Genomic DNA, 21,888 nt, shown 5'->3' with positions numbered 1-21,888 from the left:
TTTGTTTTTATTCCACAGACTTTGAGGTGTTGGTTGGTTTTTGTGGAATACAGTCTGTTTTCTTTTATTCGCACTTAACTTGGATGTGCCTCTTTTGCGTTTCTCCCTGCCCGGCTTGTTACTACTGGAGTCGATGATGTCCACATTAATGACATCATCCTGCGAGGCAGTTACAATTGTAGTAACACTCTCTGTCTGAGTGGGTACCGGGGATATCATTGTCAGTGTTGGCTTTGGCGTTGCTGCCACTGGTGATGTCGAGGCAGAAACTTGTGCTGTGTAGATGACAGTATTTTCATCATCCTGAATTATGGGCACATCAACACAGGGATATGATGGTTTTACCACGGTTATTTCTGGATTTATATGTGCATTACCATTGATGCCACTGGAGCTACTTGTGGAAGTTGTTTTACTATTGATAGAAACCATAGAAAACCTTCGCTCAGTCTCCACTATTTCGTTAAAAGCGGAGTCTATCATTGACTCAAAGGAAGTAATAAGGGAAACAGAGGCGTCAGCAATCTTGTTTCCTACATCATCATTCTCGTTGTCGCCCATTTTAGTATCCGTAATAAGTGCTCACCTTTAATAGAGTTGTTAGAGGGGTGGCCCGCCCGTCCACTGCAGTCCACTGACGGCCACAGACGGCCCCGCCCTTGTCCCGGGCTTCTCCCGGGACGCTCCCGCTTAGCGGGAACTAGCCTTTCCTTATATAGGTGGTCCGTATGGTTATAGGCGGGGCGTGTGTCCAGGGAGAGCGGCCAGGTGACGGGAGGCGTGGTGTGCAGGGACTTCTGGGATTTGAAGTCCTGCCCCGCACGCTCGCAGCCCTGGACCTTCACGCACTGGTGCAGCAAGACTCCCCTGTCGTGCTGATGCGCAGCGGGACCCGCGAAGCGGGTTCCGCAAGTTGTAGATCCGGTAGCGGGAAGAGAAGGGTCCAAGCAGAGTCCACGACCCACAGCAAACACAACCGCTACGGTGCTAAGGTTTCCCGCGTTCTGCTGTCCTCACAAGCCTTTTGATGGTTACAGGCGGGGCGTGTGTCCAGGGAGAGCGGCCAGGTGACGGGAGGCGTGGTGTGCAGGGACTTCTGGGATTTGAAGTCCTGCCCCGCACGCTCGCAGCCCTGGACCTTCACGCACTGGTGCAGCAAGACTCCCCTGTCGTGCTGATGCGCAGCGGGACCCGCGAAGCGGGTTCCGCAAGTTGTAGATCCGGTAGCGGGAAGAGAAGGGTCCAAGCAGAGTCCACGACCCACAGCAAACACAACCGCTACGGTGCTAAGGTGTCACATATTACATCATTCATGACATGGTCAGTGACATCACTGATGACATCACTGATGACATCTCAAATGACATCACTGATGACATCACTGATGACAACATCCAGTGACTGTATGTTTCTGTAAAGTTAAAATATGTCTTACATATTGAAGAATGAGTGGATGTATAAGTGTCTGGATGAAGGATTTAGTAGGTGCATGACTGACTGTATGAGTGAGTGATTAAATGTGTCTCTCTGAGTGCATGGGTTAGTGACAAAACTGTCTTAATTTGTGCATCATTATGTCTGTTGTTCTGTAAACTGTTGCATGTGTTGATAAGTAGCTATATGAGTAACTATATGGGTTATTGATTGGTTGCCCAAGTATTTGTATGGGAGACTGAGTGTGTGTGTGGGTGGCTGGGAGGTGTATGACTCTGTGCATAGATGTGTGAGCAGTTGATTAACTAGATGTATGGTTTCAAAAGTGCATGTGGAAACAGCTGTATGGGCGGTTGACTGTGTGCATGAGTGTATTGGTGAGTGAATGGATATCTCAGTGCTACATGTCAAAGTAAGTACATATGTAAAACACAGTACATGTGAGAGTTGGCATATATAAATAACTGTGCATAAGAGCCAGTGAATGTGTGAGTGGCTGTATGGATCATTGTGAACTTGTATCAGGGATTGTATAAGAGAGTAAATATGTGTTAGTATATGTTTGAATAAGTAAAGTTTGTATAACTGTATAGTTGAGGAAATGGAGGTGTGATTGATTCTTTGCCTGACTGACTAGGTGTGTGAGTAACTCCATGGATGAGTGACAGTCTGGGAGTGTCTGTTTACACTGATTGTATCTAAGGTTATATTAGAGTCTGAAGAGGTTCATCGTATTATCACATGAATGATATCATCAGTGATGTGATCAGTAATGTCAAATGAGATGTCATCAGTGATGTCATCAGTGATGTCATTTGAGATGTCATCAGTGATGTCATTTGAGATGTCATCAGTGATGTCATCAGTGATGTCACTGACCATGTCATGAATGATGTAATATGTGACATCATCAGCAGTGGATTGCGGGTGCGCGATATATAGTTAGTGCAACTAACTATATATGGAATTTCAATGGTTTTGTGTGAGTAAAATAAGGTTTTGTAAATGCGAATTCCTAACTATATATGGTCTATAACCTATGGTTTTTTCAGTGAATTTTCAAGGTTTTGTAAATGCTAATTCCTAACTATATATGGTCTATAACCTATGTTTTTTTCAGTGAATTTCAATGGTTTTTTAATAGCAAATATCTGTAGCTGTAAAATGTATTCTTCTTTAAATCTTAAAATATATTTTACATGTTTTTTATACAATTTTTTTAAAAAAAAAATTTTTGTTTCGCTCCCAGTCCGCGAACCGGTCAGCTTCCCGTTAGCTCAATTTAAAGCCGCGACTCGGTCCGCGAACCGGTAAACGTTCCTTTAGCGTAACTGTTACGTTAGCATGACGTTTTGCGTTGTCGCGTAATACGTCATTTGACGCGCCAAGTTAGCGGACTCGGAAGCGGACCGGAAAGCGGAGCAAAGCGCGAAACGTAAACACAGCAGGTCATGTGACTCGGTAATAACACTTTTCATTGGTTCATTTCACTTTTGGTTTCCTAATGATGTAATACTAGGTCATGTGATCTAAAATTAACACTTTTCATTGGTTTAGAACTTTTACTTTTCCCAAATGATGAAAACCCCTCCTTCTTTCCTCACTCTGACTTTCATCTTGGTGAGAGAAAGACCCTTTGTGAACATTGTGATATGGCTTCATTAGTAGCTTCAGCTGGTTCTAACCCACCACCTCCACCAGATCCAAGGAAGAGAGGACCACCTGCTGAAGTAATTATACAACAAGAAGAGGAAGAACAGGAAGAGGAGGAAGAGCAGGAAGAGTTTTTGCCAGAGGAGCCCAGGAGGTATAATCGAAAAGAGAACTACATTTGGCAATTTTTTTAATTTCCTGAGGGGCAAAAAAAAGTGAATGCACGCTACGTGTTTTGCCGTATATGCGATGATAGACTGTCAAGGGGGACTGATAAAAAATACAGTTACGGCAATTACACTATGCATCGGCATATGAGTAGGTGGCATCCAAACAACTATAGTGCTGCCCAGCTACGTGATGAGCAACAAAATCCCCCTGCGATGGCAAGAAGATCGGTTGTTCAAGAAGTGTCGGGACCAGAGGCGAGAGAGATGGTCCCAAACATTCAAATGAAGTTTGGGGAAGTGAAGCAAGTGTGCGTGCGCTGTAATCAACTCATTTGCTACAGAGAAAGTAGCATTACTCTAATTATGAAAGCTATTGAAAATCATGTTTGCCCGAAACGCCCCAAACAATAAATTCTTCTTTTTTTCGTTGCTCCTGTTGAGCCCTTTTCAATGGATCGTTTTTGTTTCCCCCCTCCCCCAAAAAAAACAAAAAAATATCAAAATGTTCAGAAAATACAAAAAAAATAAAAAAAATGTTCTGAAAAATAATTTAAAAAATTTAAAACAACAAAAACAAAAAAAAGTTCTTTTCAGAACTACCTCCCCATTATAAAAAAATTGGTAGAATTTTTGAAACTCTGCCAACCTCTATTTCTTTTAGTTCGCTTCCCGGTCCGCACTCCGGTACGCGAACCGGGAGCGAACCATACATTTTTTTTTTTAAAAAGAACAGTAAGTATAAGGGAAGGAAACAGACAGTTATGTTAAAAGAAAGACAGCTATAGGGAGTAAACAAAAGATACTGTTACCCGCAATCCACTGCTGATGATGTCACATATTACATCATTCTTGACATGGTCAATGACATCAAAACAGTCTCAGAAATACTCCAAATTGTCTTCAGCAGAACAAAGAGGATGCACTCCAGAGGCTGCAGCTATAGAAAGCACAGAAATGCTGATATTCATTACACATATCTCTCATATTAGCCAATCATAACTCTTCCCTCACTTTTTTCAAATCAAAACCCTTCCCCCCTCTGCCCTCTCGGCCTTTTTTGCTTAGCAACCACCTCCTGAAAGACCTCTCATGTTTGCAAGTTCACACAACAATGTTTCAATTGAACTCTGAACTCTCAGTGCACCTGCGTATCCAGTGCAATCTTTCATTAAATGTTTTTTCCTTGACCATTCAAATTACATCTTTCAAAGAACACATCCATGCACCCTAACTTTCTGTTTTCAGAAATGGAAATGCACCAATCACTGCTAATGAATCATTAGCACTGGAAATCCACAGTTTTTTTTCTTTACAAACTCCTACTGTTTCAACTGCCCTTTCATTGCCACACTTCATCTGACTGCAGCCCAACCTTCTCTCACCATGTTTAATGTCTGGATTGTTGGACATAGTTACATCTACTGGGCTCAAAGGTATGCTGAGAACAGAAATTTACCTAACCTCAATTTACAAGATGTGGAAATTAAGTGGTTGGGCCAAAGAGGATTAAAATGTCACCAATTGATACCATTGGTGAAAACCTTTATGCATTTGCCAAAACCTGACCTGTTAATTGTGCACTGTGAAGGTAATGATTTGGGCACTTTGACTGGGGTAGGTCTGGAAATGCTTTTAAAGGACACCTTTGAGCAATTAATGGCACTTTTTCCTCAAACTGCCTTGGTATATTCCAATATATGCCAAAGACAGAAATGGAGGTGGTCCAACCAATTTTGTCCACAAATTGAGAAGTCGAGGAAGCATGTAAACAAATCTGTTTCAGCTTACATGAGAGACCATGGAATGGGCTCCATGTACAACAATAACTTGCGTTACTACATGCAAGATATCTACAGAGGAGATGGAGTTCACTTCTCAGATGAGGGCAACAGAATTTTCATTTTGAATTTAAGACTGTGCATTGGTACCTACTTATAAGTACCAAAATGTACCATAAACCCAAAAGCTCTTCTCAGAGCTACCCTACATCTGATCACTCACAATTATTATTTTTCTCTAACTTTTTTCTCTAATTTTCAACAAACTACGCTCCCCGGAGCGCGAACTGGAAGCTAACCGCGCAAAATTTTAAAAAAAAATGTTTTTTTCCCCGCACATATGGTCCTCCTCAGCCACCCTCAGAAAACGTAGGGGGTCAAGATACATCTACCGTGCCCCCTTCTACCCATTCTGATTTGCCCTCCATCTTGTATCTTAATTCGAACGAAACACAAAATGGTGGACTCCCGTTACGCTGCTGGTTCGCGGACCGGGACGCATACCGGGAAGCGGTCCAATAAAAAAGGTGGGAAAGTAATTCACAGAAAAACGACTGGAGACACTCTCACCAAATATACATTAGCTCATACTACATAACAATCCCTTTCATTTTCACAAATTTGATTGAAATTCCATTTAGCCATTAAGCCTGTAGACCTCTCTAAGTACCGTGAGGTAAATTACTTCACAAAACACATCTGAAGTGTTGGAATTGACAACCAATGAAAATGTTACTTTCATTTTCTACTTTTATTACCTGACATTTGATTGGTTAAATACCTGAATATATATAAAGGAAGAGAAGAAAACACAGCCATTTTGACTGCTACTTCTTGTTGTACATTACATTTGAATTGTTACTAAACACTTCAACTTGTTTGTGAAGGTAAGTTGTTATTTTTAAAACTGAAGTATATTGTGCACTATAACTTAATATGGTAAACATTTTCTGATAGTTATATACTATCCCTCTGTAGTAGTTATAGAATTAGATAGACTTCTCTGTTATAGTTATGGATGGAGTTAGGCTTCTCTTGGTTAAATAACACACACTTTTTTATAGTCCTACTTCCACTCTGATACTATACACTGCCAAAAGATAAATTCACTGATAAAAACTGCCTATCTAAAATTAATCCCAACAGTGCCCTATCTCTAGTAATATATATTTTTTTATTCCAAATTTCAGGCAAAATGGAAGGCGAGCAGCAAGTTCAATTTAAAATTGTACTGCAAGAGAGCAGCCAAGGAAACATTGATGAAAATCAAAATGAATTTATGGATGAAAGTAGGGACCCGGAACTACTGCAATGTGTGGAAGCAGTGGATAACCTGCTTAAAAATGAGGACATTTTACACCCTCACAGACTACAAAATATATTCAATGACAATTATGAAATTTCTGACAATGAAATGTTAGAAAGTTTAATAAATTATGAAACACAATCAAAATAAAAAAAAATGCTTAAAAAATAAAGAAAATAAAAAATAATCAACAAAAACAACAAACAATTAACATACAGTATTTGAAAAGTCTATCATTCTTTTTTCCTTATAGTACGCTGCCCAGAACGCTTTCCGGTTTGCGGACTAGGCGCTCACCACACAAAAAAAAAAAAATTTTTTTTTTTTGCCCTGCTGGGCCCTTTTAAAACCTCCACATAAAACCTAGGGGGTCAACGAGGATCTACTATGCCCCCTTATGGTAATTTCCCCCTTTGTTTTGGCCTCCTCTTATTTCTCGATCCTACCGAGAGACAAGATGGCGGCCGCTCCGGACTGTTTAGAATGTTGACAGACACCAGAGAGCCAATCAGCTTCGCATCCCAAAGTTCCGTTACGCGAAAAGTACGCGAACCGGAGCGCTACCCGGAGCGCTGTTACAGATATATATCTTTTTTTGAATGTTAATTTCTCAAAATCCACTGAAGCACATATATTGAGACCTAGCAAAGGCACATCGGGCTAACAGTCCCTACAATTTTGCCAAGTTTCATGCAAATCCATTCAGCCGTTCGGGCTAAAAGTGAGGCCAACCGCCCTATGGAAATTAACATGGGAAAAACGTGTTTTGGGACCCCCCTTTTTTCTCGGCCCCCCTTGACGAACCCTCCCCAAATTTTCAGGGGCTGCTCAGAAACAAAATGTGCCATTTTCCTGAAAATTTGACCCAATTCCGTCCACAAACGCCAAAGTTATTAGACATAGAATTTTCAAAAATCCCATAGGGAAAAAATCCTAACTATATATACCTACTGGCGACCGCCAGTAGGTAATATATATATATATATATATATATATATTACCTCCTGGCGGTCACCAGTAGGTAGTTATAGTTAGGATTATTTTGAATAGGGAAATCGCAACATTCTATTGTGAGTAACTTTGGCGCCGGTTGAGGAATCTGCCTGAAAATTTCCTCAAATCTACCTGGCGGCGCTCCGGTCCGTCCCTGAAAGTTTGTGGGGGATTCGTCAAGCGGGGGCCGAGAAAAAAGGGGGGTCCCAAAACATGTTTTCCCCATGTTAATTTCCATAGGGCGGTCAACCTCACTTTTAGCCCGAACGGCTGAATGGATTTCCACCAAACTTGGCAAAATTGTAGGGACTGGTAGCCCGATGTGCCTTTGCTATGTCTGAAGATATGTGCTCCAGTGGATTTTGAGTAATGTAGGTTCAAAAAAATATATATATCTATAAGCGCGCTCCGGTACGCGCACCGGGGCACGAACCAGCGCGCTACTCGAGTTTGCGCGCGGAAACCTGATTGGCTCTCAGGTGTCTGTCAATATTCCAAACAGTCCGGAGCGGCCGCCATCTTGTGTCTCGGTAGGATCGAGACACAGGAGGTGGCAAAAACAAAGGGGGAAATGACCAAAAGGGGGCAGAGTAGACCCCCCCCTAGGTTTGATGTGGGGGCCATAAAAGGGCCGATTTGCGCAGGGGGAGCGCCCGGTACGCGCACCAGGGAGCGTACCGGGGAGTGTACCATGGGGAAAATAGAATGACAGAGTTTTTTAAAAATGTAGCCTTTTTTTATAAATTGGAGGTAGTTCTAAAAAGAGCTGTTTTTTCTTCTTTTTGTTGTTTTATTTTTTTTAATGTTTTTTAGAACATTTTGTACTTTTTTTGGCTTTTATGAACAATTTTATATATTTTTTGTTATTTTTATGGGGGCAAACAAAAAACAGGGAATTGTAAACGGCTCAACTGGAGCAAAAAAAATCAGGAAAAAATTATTGTTTTTTGGGGCAATTGTGGTTGTCACCAGCACGGTTGATGAGCTTTATGCTTTGCTCACCATAGGTGATGGTCTTACCACAAAAAAATACAACTGATTTTGTATTCCCCAAACTGGGGTTGAATGTTTGGGACCATCTCCCTTGTCTCTGGTCCCGATGGAGTGGGTTGCTTTCTTTTGGAGGTGCTGGGTGAAGATTGGGGAGGGTTTGTGGCCAGTTCTCGGACCTCTGCCGCAGCATAGGTGTTGGGATGCCTGCGCTGCATGTGGCGAATCATGGTGTTATTGTCAAATGAGTATTTTTTGTTAGGGTTCCCCCTTCAAAGTTCCATTTTACAGATTAGGCAAGTCACCTTTGGCACATTCACCTTTTTGAGGCCACTTGGAATGGAAAAAAACTCCCATACAATGTGCTGCTTTGGCCTATATGGGGTATTGTCTTCTGGCAGAAATGTCCTCCTCCCCTCCTCCTCCTCCTCCTCCTCCTCTTCTTCATCTCCACCACTGTGGTGTTGTGGTGGTCCTCTTGGTGGTGGTGGTGGTGGTGGTGGTGGTGGTGGTGGCTGAGATGCTCCTGCTGCTGCTGCTACTGAAGCCATTTTTCAGTCCAAAAAAGTACAGAGAGGTCTTTCAACAGGTCTTCTTCACTCAAAGTACAAAGTGAGAATGAGGAAAAAAGGTGGGGGCTTTCATCATTAGGAAAAAAACACTGTTCTGAACCAATGAAAAGTGTGAATTTAAGGTCACATGACCAGGGCTTTCATCATTTGGAAACCAAAACTGTCCTGCACCAATAAAAAGTGTTATTTTTAGGTCACATGACCCGACGCGCTTGCGCCCAGGGGCGCGTCGCATTAGCGCGTCAGATGCTTACGTTGAGCGATCGTATGCGCTCGAGTGCTTCTGAGTGCGTTTACGCCGTGCGTATCACGCGGACGCGGCTACGCGATACGTCACGATGATGTTTTCGTTCGTGGCAAAAGCGCTAACGGGACGCTCACCGGTACGCGCCCTGGGGCGCGCCGCAAGACTGCGCTTTCCGGTGCGCTCACCGTGACGCGCACCGGGAGTGCTCCAGGGCAAAAAAAAAAACATGAACAATATACATAAAAAAAATAGTATTACATAAATATACATTATAGGATTCATTATAAAAAATATTACATTTCATAGCTATAGAAATTTGCTATTAAAAAACCTTTGAAATTCACTGAAAAAACTAAAGGTTGATTTCACACCATTTATAGTTAGGAATTAGCATTTAAAAAACCTATGAAATTCACTGAAAAACCATAGGTTTCACACCAGTTATAGTTAGCTGGACATTTTACTGACATAAAACCATTGAAATTCCCACGTTATAGTTAGTTGGACTCACTATAACTTGCGCGCCTGCAATGCACTGCTGATGACGTCACATACTACATCACTCATGACATGGTCAGTGACATCACTCATGACATCACTGATGACACCATCCTTGTGACAGCGTGACAGACCTCCTTTCAGTGTAATGTAACCCTTGAAACACATATTCAAAAATAGAAACTAACATTTTCAAAAAAATGGAGATACCCATACCAGTTACAACAACCAATTCAGTAATTCCACCATCTATATACACATCCACTCATTCACCAACAGTTCTATATAGTCACTCATACATGTACTCACTCATCATATGTAGTAATACACATATACATCCTGTTACACACCGACAGTCATCCAAAAGTTACACACACACATACTCACACATGCAAATAAACTATTGAACATCCATTTATTTGCATATACAGCTATACACACACTAGCACATTACTTCTAAGGAAACTTACACATACTTACTCTCTTAAACAATCACTTATAGAAACACATACTTATTTAAACAGGAACTCTTTCAATCTCTCACTCTCACATATACTTACTTATATACATCAATACTCACATATACTAGATTAAAACATATGTAGTTACTCATAAAGACACTAGTGAGGCAGGCATTCACTCACTAACACACACATATACACACTCATCCACCCATACAGTCCTGCACATATGCTGTCTTCAAAACACATACAAACAGTGAGTCAGTCACCAACCCATGCAGCCACTTATACACAAAGTGAAACACTGATACATATATTTAAATATTTAAAAATTACTCGCTAATATGTGTTGGCGCATAACAGTGTTTCAGCGCGCGAGCCTACCTGCTCGCCTGTCCGCCTTCCTACTCGCCTGTCTGCATCCCGGGACCCAGAGCTGCCACCAGCCACGCCAGAAAGGGGTCCAGAGCCTCCATCACCGCGCCTGCTGTCTCCTCCCCCCGCCGCAGCCCTCCAACACCGGGTCTGCCGCAGAGCGGGGGAGTTGAGACTACAACTCCCAGAAGCCTCCGCGACACGAGCGGAAGTCGCGTTGAGGCTTGGCGCCCGGAGGCGCTGTTTAAGGGGCTGGCCTTGCTGGGGAGCGGGTGTTGGCGCATAACAGTGTTTCAGCGCGCGAGCCTACCTGCTCGCCTGTCCGCCTTCCTACTCGCCTGTCTGTATCCCGGGACCCAGAGCTGCCACCAGCCACGCCAGAAAGGGGTCCAGAGCCTCCATCACCACGCCTGCTGTCTCCTCCCCCCGCCGCAGCCCTCCAACACCGGGTCTGCCGCAGAGCGGGGGAGTTGAGACTACAACTCCCAGAAGCCTCCGCGACACGAGCGGAAGTCGCGTCGAGGCTTGGCGCCCGGAGGCACTGTTTAAGGGGCTGGCCTTGCTGGGGAGCGGGTGTTGGCGCATAACAGTGTTTCAGCGCGCGAGCCTACCTGCTCGCCTGTCCGCCTTCCTACTCGCCTGTCTGCATCCCGGGACCCAGAGCTGCCACCAGCCACGCCAGAAAGGGGTCCAGAGCCTCCATCACCGTGCCTGCTGTCTCCTCCCCCCGCCGCAGCCCTCCAACACCGGGTCTGCCGCAGAGCGGGGGAGTTGAGACTACAACTCCCAGAAGCCTCCGCGACACGAGCGGAAGTCGCGTCGAGGCTTGGCGCCCGGAGGCGCTGTTTAAGGGGCTGGCCTTGCTGGGGAGCGGGTGTTGGCGCATAACAGTGTTTCAGCGCGCGAGCCTACCTGCTCGCCTGTCCGCCTTCCTACTCGCCTGTCTGTATCCCGGGACCCAGAGCTGCCACCAGCCACGCCAGAAAGGGGTCCAGAGCCTCCATCACCGCGCCTGCTGTCTCCTCCCCCCGCCGCAGCCCTCCAACACCGGGTCTGCCGCAGAGCGGGGGAGTTGAGACTACAACTCCCAGAAGCCTCCGCGACACGAGCGGAAGTCGCGTCGAGGCTTGGCGCCCGGAGGCGCTGTTTAAGGGGCTGGCCTTGCTGGGGAGCGGGTGTTGGCGCATAACAGTGTTTCAGCGCGCGAGCCTACCTGCTCGCCTGTCCGCCTTCCTACTCGCCTGTCTGCATCCCGGGACCCAGAGCTGCCACCAGCCACGCCAGAAAGGGGTCCAGAGCCTCCATCACCGCGCCTGCTGTCTCCTCCCCCCGCTGCAGCCCTCCAACACCGGGTCTGCCGCAGAGCGGGGGAGTTGAGACTACAACTCCCAGAAGGCTCCGCGACACGAGCGGAAGTCGCGTCGAGGCTTGGCGCCCGGAGGCGCTGTTTAAGGGGCTGGCCTTCCCGCGTCGCGGGACCGCGCGCGGGGTCGTGCCCTGGGCTAAGCCCGGGCAAAGGGCGGGCCCTCTGTGGCCCTCAGAGGCCTGAGGAGTCTGGGCTGGGCACTACCCCCTGCTCAATTTAGCACTGATCACCAAGGTACTATATATCGGTTGTTGAAAGCATACTACAAATGGCCCCTATGGAGTCCAAATCCACCGCCAAGAGCACGGCAAAAAAAACGCCCATTAATACACGCTCCGTCACAAGGAACACCACTCAAACTAAGACACCGTTACCAACATTAACCGCAATTGATCGCATGCTCCAACAGACAATCGTGGTGGTTGCGAACGCCATCGAAAATACTGAGAGACGATTGTCCCTACCACCCAGCACTTGCCTAATTCAGCAGATAGCACAACCTGCCGACAGTAATGTTCATAACATAAATGTGACAGCATTATCAAATGATTCCATCTTGATGCAATCTTACACAGGTCTCCCCGGGGCTGCGCCACCCCCGATGGAAGATCCTCCTACACTTCCAGCAGTATTTCAAGATAGGGATAGCCGACTGTCCCTAACTCCTAATTTACAGATTAATGTAACATCATCTGAGGAACCGGGGCCTAGCAAGGCGCCTAGTGCAATCTTGATTCCCTGCGACAATGAAGATCCCATCCACACAATTGACCTTTCTAACAACAGCAGTGCCGATAGTACGACTAATCATGGCACTGTCCATCGTAGATCCAGACGCATGTATAACAGAAAATTACCTACCATTGTTAGGGGGTGTGCCAAACAAAGGGGTAGAAGAAAGAAGGCAACCCTACCACCAGCATTATCAGAACAGACCAATGGGAGTGAACCACCACAGTCACATTTGGGAACCACAGTCAACGGGGAGTCTATAATGGGTCACATCATGGATGCTATGAAGCTCCTTATTGCTCCCCTCAATGACAAGCTTGAGCAAATATGTAAAAAGGTGGAAAACCTGGAGAAATTGGGCTTAGCCAATTTAGAAATCCTCGGTCATCTGGGCCCACAAGTTACCCAAACCACCTTGAATGTACCGACTGCGAATAAGGCTAATACGACTGTCAATAACACATTTAAACCTCAGGTTCCACCCGCCAGAAATGTGAACCCTATGACAGCTCCTGGAAAGCCTGCAAATGTACATACCATTACTCCAGCCAATACCTCCAATGGGCCTTCAACATCCTCTTCCTCTAGGGTAAGAGGGGAGATGCACACGGGTCAATCCTCAGTTAGTGGGAACCCACCAGCGCGCAGTTACTATAACAATATTATTCCTGCTGTGATCAATCTCCCACCAGAAAGTAGGCCATACGTGGCTATTCTTGCCAATGTCCCAAAACTTAAACCCTCCCAATTTGAAAATAGTGAAACACTTAAAAACAAAATTTTACACTGGCTTGTCCACAATTGTGGATTCCCCCTAAGTGGGGCAGGCCAGATCATTTCAACTCAAAGGGTAGGGTGGGTGGGCCCCAGCAAAAAGGAAATTAGCGGGGAGTGTATAATCATAAACTATAAAACCACCGAATGGGCAAGAGATTCCATCCTGAACGCGCCCATCCCTTCAGATAACGATTACAATACCACCCTGTTCCCACTGGACTACTTTTATAGAAATCTGGTGGGCTTCAAGATTCCGGTGCAGAATTTTAAACATCCCAGAGCAATTAACACGCCTTATCCTATAGTACAGCAGGCTCCAGCACAATCAGTTGGGTACCCCCTGACCTTTCATGACCCCAATAACCAGTATGTTCCACAACATCCTATGAATCTATATAGTATGTTAAACCCCAACTACTTTAACAACCACAATGCCATTGGGTCCGGAACGAACATCTATGGTCAATTTGCAGTTCCAACATCAAATAGATTCCAGATATTTAATTCTTTAGACGAAAATGATTGACTCGAGAATACCCCGGTTGAAGAACTTCCGGCAATTGAGGCCCCTAGGTTAATGGCTGGTAATACAGCAGGGGAACCTCCATCAGATATCCCTGTAATAAGCCCAAATGATTTAACTGTGATAGAAAACATCACATGTACTGTTGAACACCACCTGGGAAACCCAATAATACCATCAGCCACAACTGTTACTGACCCATCTCAAGTAGCCTTGGAGGAGACCTTGAGGGCTATTACGAGGAACATAGCTGGGTTAGCTTCCAAGGTAAACACCCCCATATGGGCCGATTTTATTAAACAGGGCTATGACATAATCTGCCTGCAAGAAACCTGGGATAGGGCTGAAGTACACGTCGAGGGATATACGTCTTTCAATGTGTTGGCCGTGGCTTCCCAGGCTGGTCGAGCCAAGGGTGGGCTAGTGACTCTGATATCTACTGCATTGACTGAGTTCTGTGTTAGTGATCAGGTAGTCTTAGGAGAACATGCTTCCGTTTTGCGTTTGGCCCACAGCGGACATAGAGACTTAATAATAGTGAATTTTTATAACAACATTGCAGGGCACAAACAGGGTATGTTTATTTCTGATATTGAGCAGGCCATTGATGCAATGCTACTAAGTACACCTAAACCTGCTGCCATACTGTGGGCAGGAGATTTTAACATCAAATCATGTACTTATGCTCTCAAAGGGGCATGTGGCCATAGGGAGGAGTACTCGGGAAGGGAAACAACATGTGTATACAATCACTTCCCTCATAACAACCTTGGAAGCGCTCTGAATAACTTATTGGCTAAATACGACCTGGAACTCCTTGAATGCAATAAGAATGCAAACAACGCCAGATGTCCGACATTCCATGGAAGGAACAGCCAATCTTTTATCGATCATATCATGGTATCTTGCTCTGTAACCTATATCAATGTTTGGGTGATTGAACAAACGGTCAGTGACCACAACAGTGTAACTGTCGAACTGCTGGGTTGGGGGACGAAAAGGAATACCTGTGGTCAACCAATCCAGGACATCGCTGTCGGAAGACCGAACGGGACGAGGGTGAAGTGGACAAAAGTTGACCCCGTTAAATTTGTTACCAATGTAATCACAAACTGCTGCGGAGAGGTGGAGTACTGCCTATCCCCGACACCACGCCCACAAACCCTGCTATCTAAATTTTTAACTATAACAAAAACCATTGAGAAATCACTGACACGCAATATCCGGAAACCAAGAAAAGTCAAGACGGCGTGGTTTGATGACAATTGTGCTCAGTCATTAAAAAGGTTAAAATTTCGCTTGATGCCACACCAAGAGACTCCTGCAAGATTAGAGAAGAGCGTCATAACTATAAAATTGCACTATTCACCCGGAAGAAAGAATTACAGGATGAGGCCTGGGCAAAATTAGATCAGGCTGCAGAAACCAAAGATCATAAACTTTTTTGGGACACTGTAAATAGTCCGTTCTTGAAGAACGACAATATTCCTGAACTAACTTCACATGTCAGTTGTCAGGCCTGGATTGTACACTTTACCGAGATTTTTAACTCTTATTTTACTCATGATTTTATTCCTGTTTCAAATCTTAATGTCCCATCTGATATGCCAACCTGTTTTAAATGGGAGAAATTATTGTTTTCGGTGTCTTTAAATGAGGTGATCGAGGCAATTGAGAAGAGTAAGGGGGGGAAAGCCCCGGGCCCAGACGGGGTCCCTGTGGACTTCTTCAAATCCGAGATCTCCTTATGGGCCCCTATTTTAACACGCTACTTTAATGCTGCTATCGAGGATGAGTTACCAACCTCATGGGGTTAATCCATCTTGGTGCCACTCTTCAAAAAGGGTTCAAGGGCTGAAGCACGAAACTATCGCCCAATTTCTCTCTTAGACTCGTCGCTAAAGATACTGAGTCGCGTGCTTCTGGCAAGACTAGAATCCTGGGTTGAAGATAAAAATGTCCTTTCACCTATTCAGTATGGGTTCCGAAGAGGTATAGGAACCATGGAGCAGTGCGTGAACCTTGAACTTATTATCGGCAAGTACACAAGAGCCAAGGAGGGGAATTTGTTTATGTGCTTTGCCGATCTAAGTTCTGCATTCAATCTAGTGGAACATGCACTGCTCTGGCCAACACTACTCGCTATGGGCGCACCCCCAGAGATCATTCACCTACTGGCCAGAATGTATAGCAGCCTTTCAAGCAAAGTCAGATTCGGATCAGACGGAGAATGCACCCCCTTTTTTAAAATCGGTAGAGGGATCCGACAAGGGTGTGTGCTAGCTCCCTTGTTATTTTCCCTTTTTATAAATCAGGTTGACCAATCCCTACAAGAATCTTTTGCTGATGCCCCCATTATTAATGGAAAACAAATACCCGTCCTCTTATATGCGGACGACGCAGTCCTGATTTCCAGGACCGCAAATGGGCTCCAAAAGCTAATTGAGAAATTTCACATTTTTATTAAGGGCAGAAAGCTTAAAATTAACAAGGGCAAGACTATGACCATGACCTGTGGAAAGAAACTAAAGAAAAGCAAGTCATTCTTTTTAGATGGGGATAAACTTGAATCTGTTCAACACTTCTGCTATTTAGGTATTACCTTCTCAGGAGACGGGAGATGGGTAAACGAGCAATCCTGTGTAGGCATGAAGATGACTAGAAACACAAATTGTATCTTCAGATTCGCTTCTAAATTGGGGGGTCGTAGAATAAGAGAGATGATTTCCATCTACAACTCAAGGTGCATGTCCTCTGCCCTATATGGAGCAGGGATATGGGGATATAATCCCCAGATTGCCGAATCCATCCAGCAAGAGGAAAACAGGTACTTGAAACGCTTACTATGTCTCCCTGTTTCAGCATCAAATGAGATCACTCATAGAGAGCTAGGTTTAAATCATGCCACAGATCTGATTGCACTGCGCCCTCTCTCCCTTTGGCGATCTATATGGGCTAAAGAAGAAACTAAGTTCACCCAGGAAGTAATTTTAGACTGTATTAAACTGGATCAGCATTCGAAAATCCCCTGGTTAAAACACATTTTCTCCTGGTACAAGATCCTTTTTGATCAGGACATTTTTAAAGATATTTTAGCAGAATCAGTTTTAACGAAGCGTGACCTTAAAACCACCTTTATGGATCACGCAAAAGGGACTAGAATGAAGAAGTATGCTATGCAAAGCACGTTTAAACTGTATCTGGAGTATAATCTAAGCATAGGATTCTCATCCTATCTCACATTTGTTAATATTAACTCCCATCGCTTTGTTTTAGCACGCCTGAGGTTGGGTATAGTCCACCATCTGGTGGCTTTCCCCACTGTAAAAAAACCCGGGTTATGTCCGTGCCCATGCGACGGGAAATCTAAACAGAGTATCTGCCACTTTTTACTATTTTGTAATTTTTATACTGGTTTTAGAAAGTTTTATCTGAAGCAACTATTTTTGGAATACAGTACGTGCAATATAAGAGCTGCAATGCAATTGTTGTTTGACTTGTCCTCCCCGAATGTGTGTTACCGTGTAGCCATCTATATTCTTAAATGTATTGGGCATAGGAAATCTATTATTATATGAGCCCCCTTCTTTCCTTTATCCCCTGTGGGTAAACACATCTAATGAACAACTGTGAGTTACTGTTAAACTATGTGCATTTCTCTTATATGAATTTTTATCCACTCTGTATTTTTTTTACTTGATTGTATCCTTGATAATGATTATCTTCGGGCTTTGCACTTTTTCTTGCACTAACGTCTTTTTCAAATTCTTTGTCATCAAACTGCTGCTAAAATACCTAAGAGACCAAACAGACGTTGCACTTTACTTATAACCTTGCATATTTTGCACATACCAACTGCACTTTATGCCCATAATAGGTCTTTTCTGATTTGCACTATTATACTTGGCGTGTTTTGCACTAAACCTTAATTGCTGCTAAATAATATACAGTGACAAAATTTAACTCTGTATTAATGAGATATATCTTATGGACTTAACAAGACTGACATGGATATTGATGTAATTTTAATAAGTTTCATTATTCAACTTACACAAATATGTTTTCAAACTGTATTGATGTATGTTGCTATATGGTTGTACTTGTACAAACCGAATAAAGCATTTTGAAACTAAACTAAACGATACTCGCTAATATATGTATTCACTAAGATACACTTAATAAGCCAGTTAACCAATCCATTTTTTAAAAAAAATCCATTTAGACACTTATTTAAACATTTATTCTTCCATCGACCTTTACATATACATAAATAAAACATATTTATTTCTCAGAAAGACACACATTCACTGGATGGTGTCATCAGTGATGTCATGAGTGATGTCACTGACCATGTCATGAGTGATGTAATATGTGACGTCATCAGCAGTGCATTTCAGGCGCGCAAGTTATAGTGAGTCCAACTAACTATAACGTGGGAATTTCAATGGTTTTATGTCAGTAAAATGTCCAGCTAACTGTAACTGGTGTGAAACCTATGGTTTTTTCAGTGAATTTAATAGGTTTTTTAAATGCTAATTCCTAACTATAACTGGTGTGAAACCTATGGTTTTTTCAGTGAATATTATATATTGGACCAAATATTTTTTATATAAATTCTGACTTATCAAACACATGTTGAGGCACCACATCATTGGACCCCACCAAGCTCTCAACAGCATTTCACCCTACACAAAATAATGTACCATTCTAACAACACATAACTCACTTCACCAACACCCATAGCTAGTATGGTTAAAGGGATACAGTAGACCTCAAACAAGACAATTCTGTGAATTACTAATGACACTTCAAGCTGGGTATAGCACATACCAATCCTCCAAGTTGGCACATTCCCAAATGGGTAAAGAACTCTGCTACACACACCAAAATACACCTGACCACTAGTGCTCAATTTGAGCTGGCCATTGTCAGTGGAGGACACTGGCAGTCACTTGTGGGGACTGGTACTACTTTTTTTGTTCTGATAAACAAACGAAGTGGAAAGACAGAAGAAGAGAAATACGGAGGAAGAGAAAGACGGAAATCTGTGACAAAGGGAGAAAGCAGGAACCTGTGAGATAAAGGAACAGGGAGTGTCTGTTGGCGGGCATGAGGTGCATTCAAATGTATTCAGTTTGTGTACCAACATTTAATTGCACTGGCCATGGGTTTCTGAGCAGAACTTTGGGCACCAGCACTCGTTCTTTTACATACTAAGCACTGTTAACCACTACAACACACATACCATCAAAACAAATACATGGAAGAAGCATTTAAATACACCAACCCCACTGATGATCCTACCCAAACAATCCGAAATCAAATCAGATCTGTTCAGGAATCCTTGAAATTGGGGCATCAGGGTACCAAACAGCACAACAAAGCTATACTAATGGCAACACAATGCAAAACAAATCCTTGTAACATAACATAAAATACACTAGTAGGTCAGTCACACTTTTCAGCTCCCCAAAGTATCCGCTTTTTCAGGATACCTTTAGCAATGAAAGATATTAGCTTAACTCCACTTTCACGATCTTTGCAAAATACCAAACTGCAGAAATGTCTGACTGCACTAGGCATTGCATGTTCCCTGGCTTCCCGAGACAACTATAGGGACCACCTGAACAGTTCTAGCTATCAAAGCTACAAAGTAACTAAATCATGCATTTAGAGAGGATTTATGATATCCCTATTTAAATGTAACCAAGAATAGAAAAGGATTTGTTTTGAAAACCAAAAAGTATTTACTAAACCATTACAATCTGGCCCAATACATAGTTTTGAGGGATCAATCCGCCCTCTGATGCTTGTCAACCTCATGACCATCATCAACTCTTCCATCCTCAGCGGACACTTACCAGAAAAATAGAAACACGTGGAGCTCACTGCTCTACAGGAGATCCTCTCTGATAATCCTAAAGATCTCAGCAACTACAGGCCCACCTCACTCCTTTCCTTCCCCTCCAAAGTCCTCGAGAAGGAGATTGACAAGCAACCCATCGACCATCTTGAAGAGCACCACCTCCTGGGCTCCACCCAATCAGGATTCCTCAGCAACCAGAGCATGGAAACCACCCTCCTCGTAGCAACAGAGGACATCTGTTCATTCATGAACAGAGGAGAAAATGCTGCATTCATCCTGCTCATCCTATTGGCGGTGTTTAACAGTCTCCCGTAGCACACTCATCACCAGACTCCAGGAATAAGGAGTCCAAGTACTTGCCCTAATTTGGACCACCACCTTCCTCTCACAGCACAACAGGTTAGACTCTCCACTTTCACCTCCAAACCCAAGAAACTAATCTGCAGAGTTCCCCGTGGATCGTCCCTCAGCCCGATTCTCTTCAACATTTACAGGACACCTCTTTACCGCATCATAATAACCCATGACATCAACATTGTTTCCTATGCTGATGACACTCAGCTCATACTCTCCCTCGCCGACATGAACAACAACACCAGGAACAAATTCACAGTCTGCATGTCCGACCGGGCAAACTGAATGCAAGAGCACTGCCTCAAGCTCAACACAGATAAAACAGAGGATTCGATCTTCAGGAATAAGAACTCCCCCTGGGACTCTTCCTGGTGGCCACCAGACCTGGGTCCTATACCCATCCCCACCGACAATGCCAAAACCCTCAGTATTATCCTTGATGACAAGGTCTTGATGAAGAAACAAGTCAATGCAGTGATCTCATCCTGCTGCCAATCCTCAGAATGCTTCAAAAAATGTTCAAATGCTTCTCCATGTATACTAGCTACACAGTCACCCCAGCCCTTACCACCAGAAGACCCTACTATGGCAATGCACTTTACGTCGGAATCTCCAGTCAACTCACTCAAAGACTCCAAACCATCCAGCACATCGTCACCAGACTCATCCTAGGCATCCCCAGAAGTACACACATCCTGCCCTACCTTGCAGAACTGCACAGGCTACCCATCCAGAAACTCAGCAAAGTCAAGCTTCTCATCTACGCCTACAAAGACCTCCAGAACGCAGGGCAAGTCTACATCAACAACAGACTCCAACTCTACCAAACCCCCAGACATCTACACTCCACTTCTCTCTGTTTCGCATGAGTCCCCCGCATCAAGAGAAAAAGACAGGAGGTTGTGCTTTCTCTATAATCACAGCCAAAAACTGGAACAAACTCCCTTCACACACCAGAACTCTCACTACACCCCACATCAGAGCCTCCACTTCACTCCTTGGCTTCTGCAAGAAGCTGAAGTCCTGGATGTTCAACTAGGAGCACCTCCAGACCTACGCTCCTGCTCTGTAGCCTGGTTACCCTCACGAGTGAAATGCTGCGCTGTACAAATCTACATAACATAACATATAACATAACTGCTTGCACTGCGAAGCAGCTAATTCTGCACTACAAGTGCTTGCCTGCCAGGAATGTCAAAGTGTGAGGTTGAACTGTGAGTTCATTAGCACTTGTGTGGCAAATCAAGCGGCTCATCTACCCTCTCAGCAACCTCAACATTAAGCCCTCAAAGCTCCCTTGAAAATACCTCACATGCAGAGGGTAACTGCGCCACGGAATACACCACTGCCATCAACCCAAAACCACTTTCCCGCTCGCTGGCACATACCCTCTGACCAATAGCTGCTCCCCTACCACCATCCTGTCTCCCGAAGTAAACAATGCGTTTAAGACGTTCAAGACGTGCTGGACTCCATAAAAGGCCCTGGTGGGTTCAGAGCCAACTGCAGGGTCTGGAAACTGCTACCTCTGTGTTATTACATGAGCTGGGTGGGTCTGATATTCATTAACTTGTACCAACTATTTGCATGTGTGTTGGGGTTCTGGAAGATCCAGGCACTAGTCCTCAAATAACAGTTTGTATATAATCCTCTGTATTTTTTTAACACAATTCCGCTTACTCTGCATCCATTTGCGGCTTTCAGTTTACATTTCAAAATGTAAAAAACACAGGATTTTAGGATTTTCCTCATTTTGTTTTCCCATCTTGGCTTGTAAATACCTACCAGGTTGG

General features: G+C 44.0%; 1 protein-coding gene across 1 annotated transcript in view; it reads right to left on the bottom strand.

The window, feature by feature from the left end:
* The window catches only part of LOC147685206 (D-serine dehydratase-like), a 587,829-nt gene that overhangs the window by 214,234 nt on the left and 351,707 nt on the right, over positions 1-21,888 (bottom strand). The gene's annotated exons all lie outside the window — the stretch shown is intronic.

This window comes from Lissotriton vulgaris, chromosome 10 (assembly GCF_964263255.1).
Source record: "Lissotriton vulgaris chromosome 10, aLisVul1.2, whole genome shotgun sequence".
NCBI classification, from domain to species: Eukaryota; Metazoa; Chordata; class Amphibia; order Caudata; family Salamandridae; genus Lissotriton; species Lissotriton vulgaris.
Note: the sequence above shows the minus strand (reverse complement) of the source record. Positions and strands in the feature narration are given on the sequence as shown.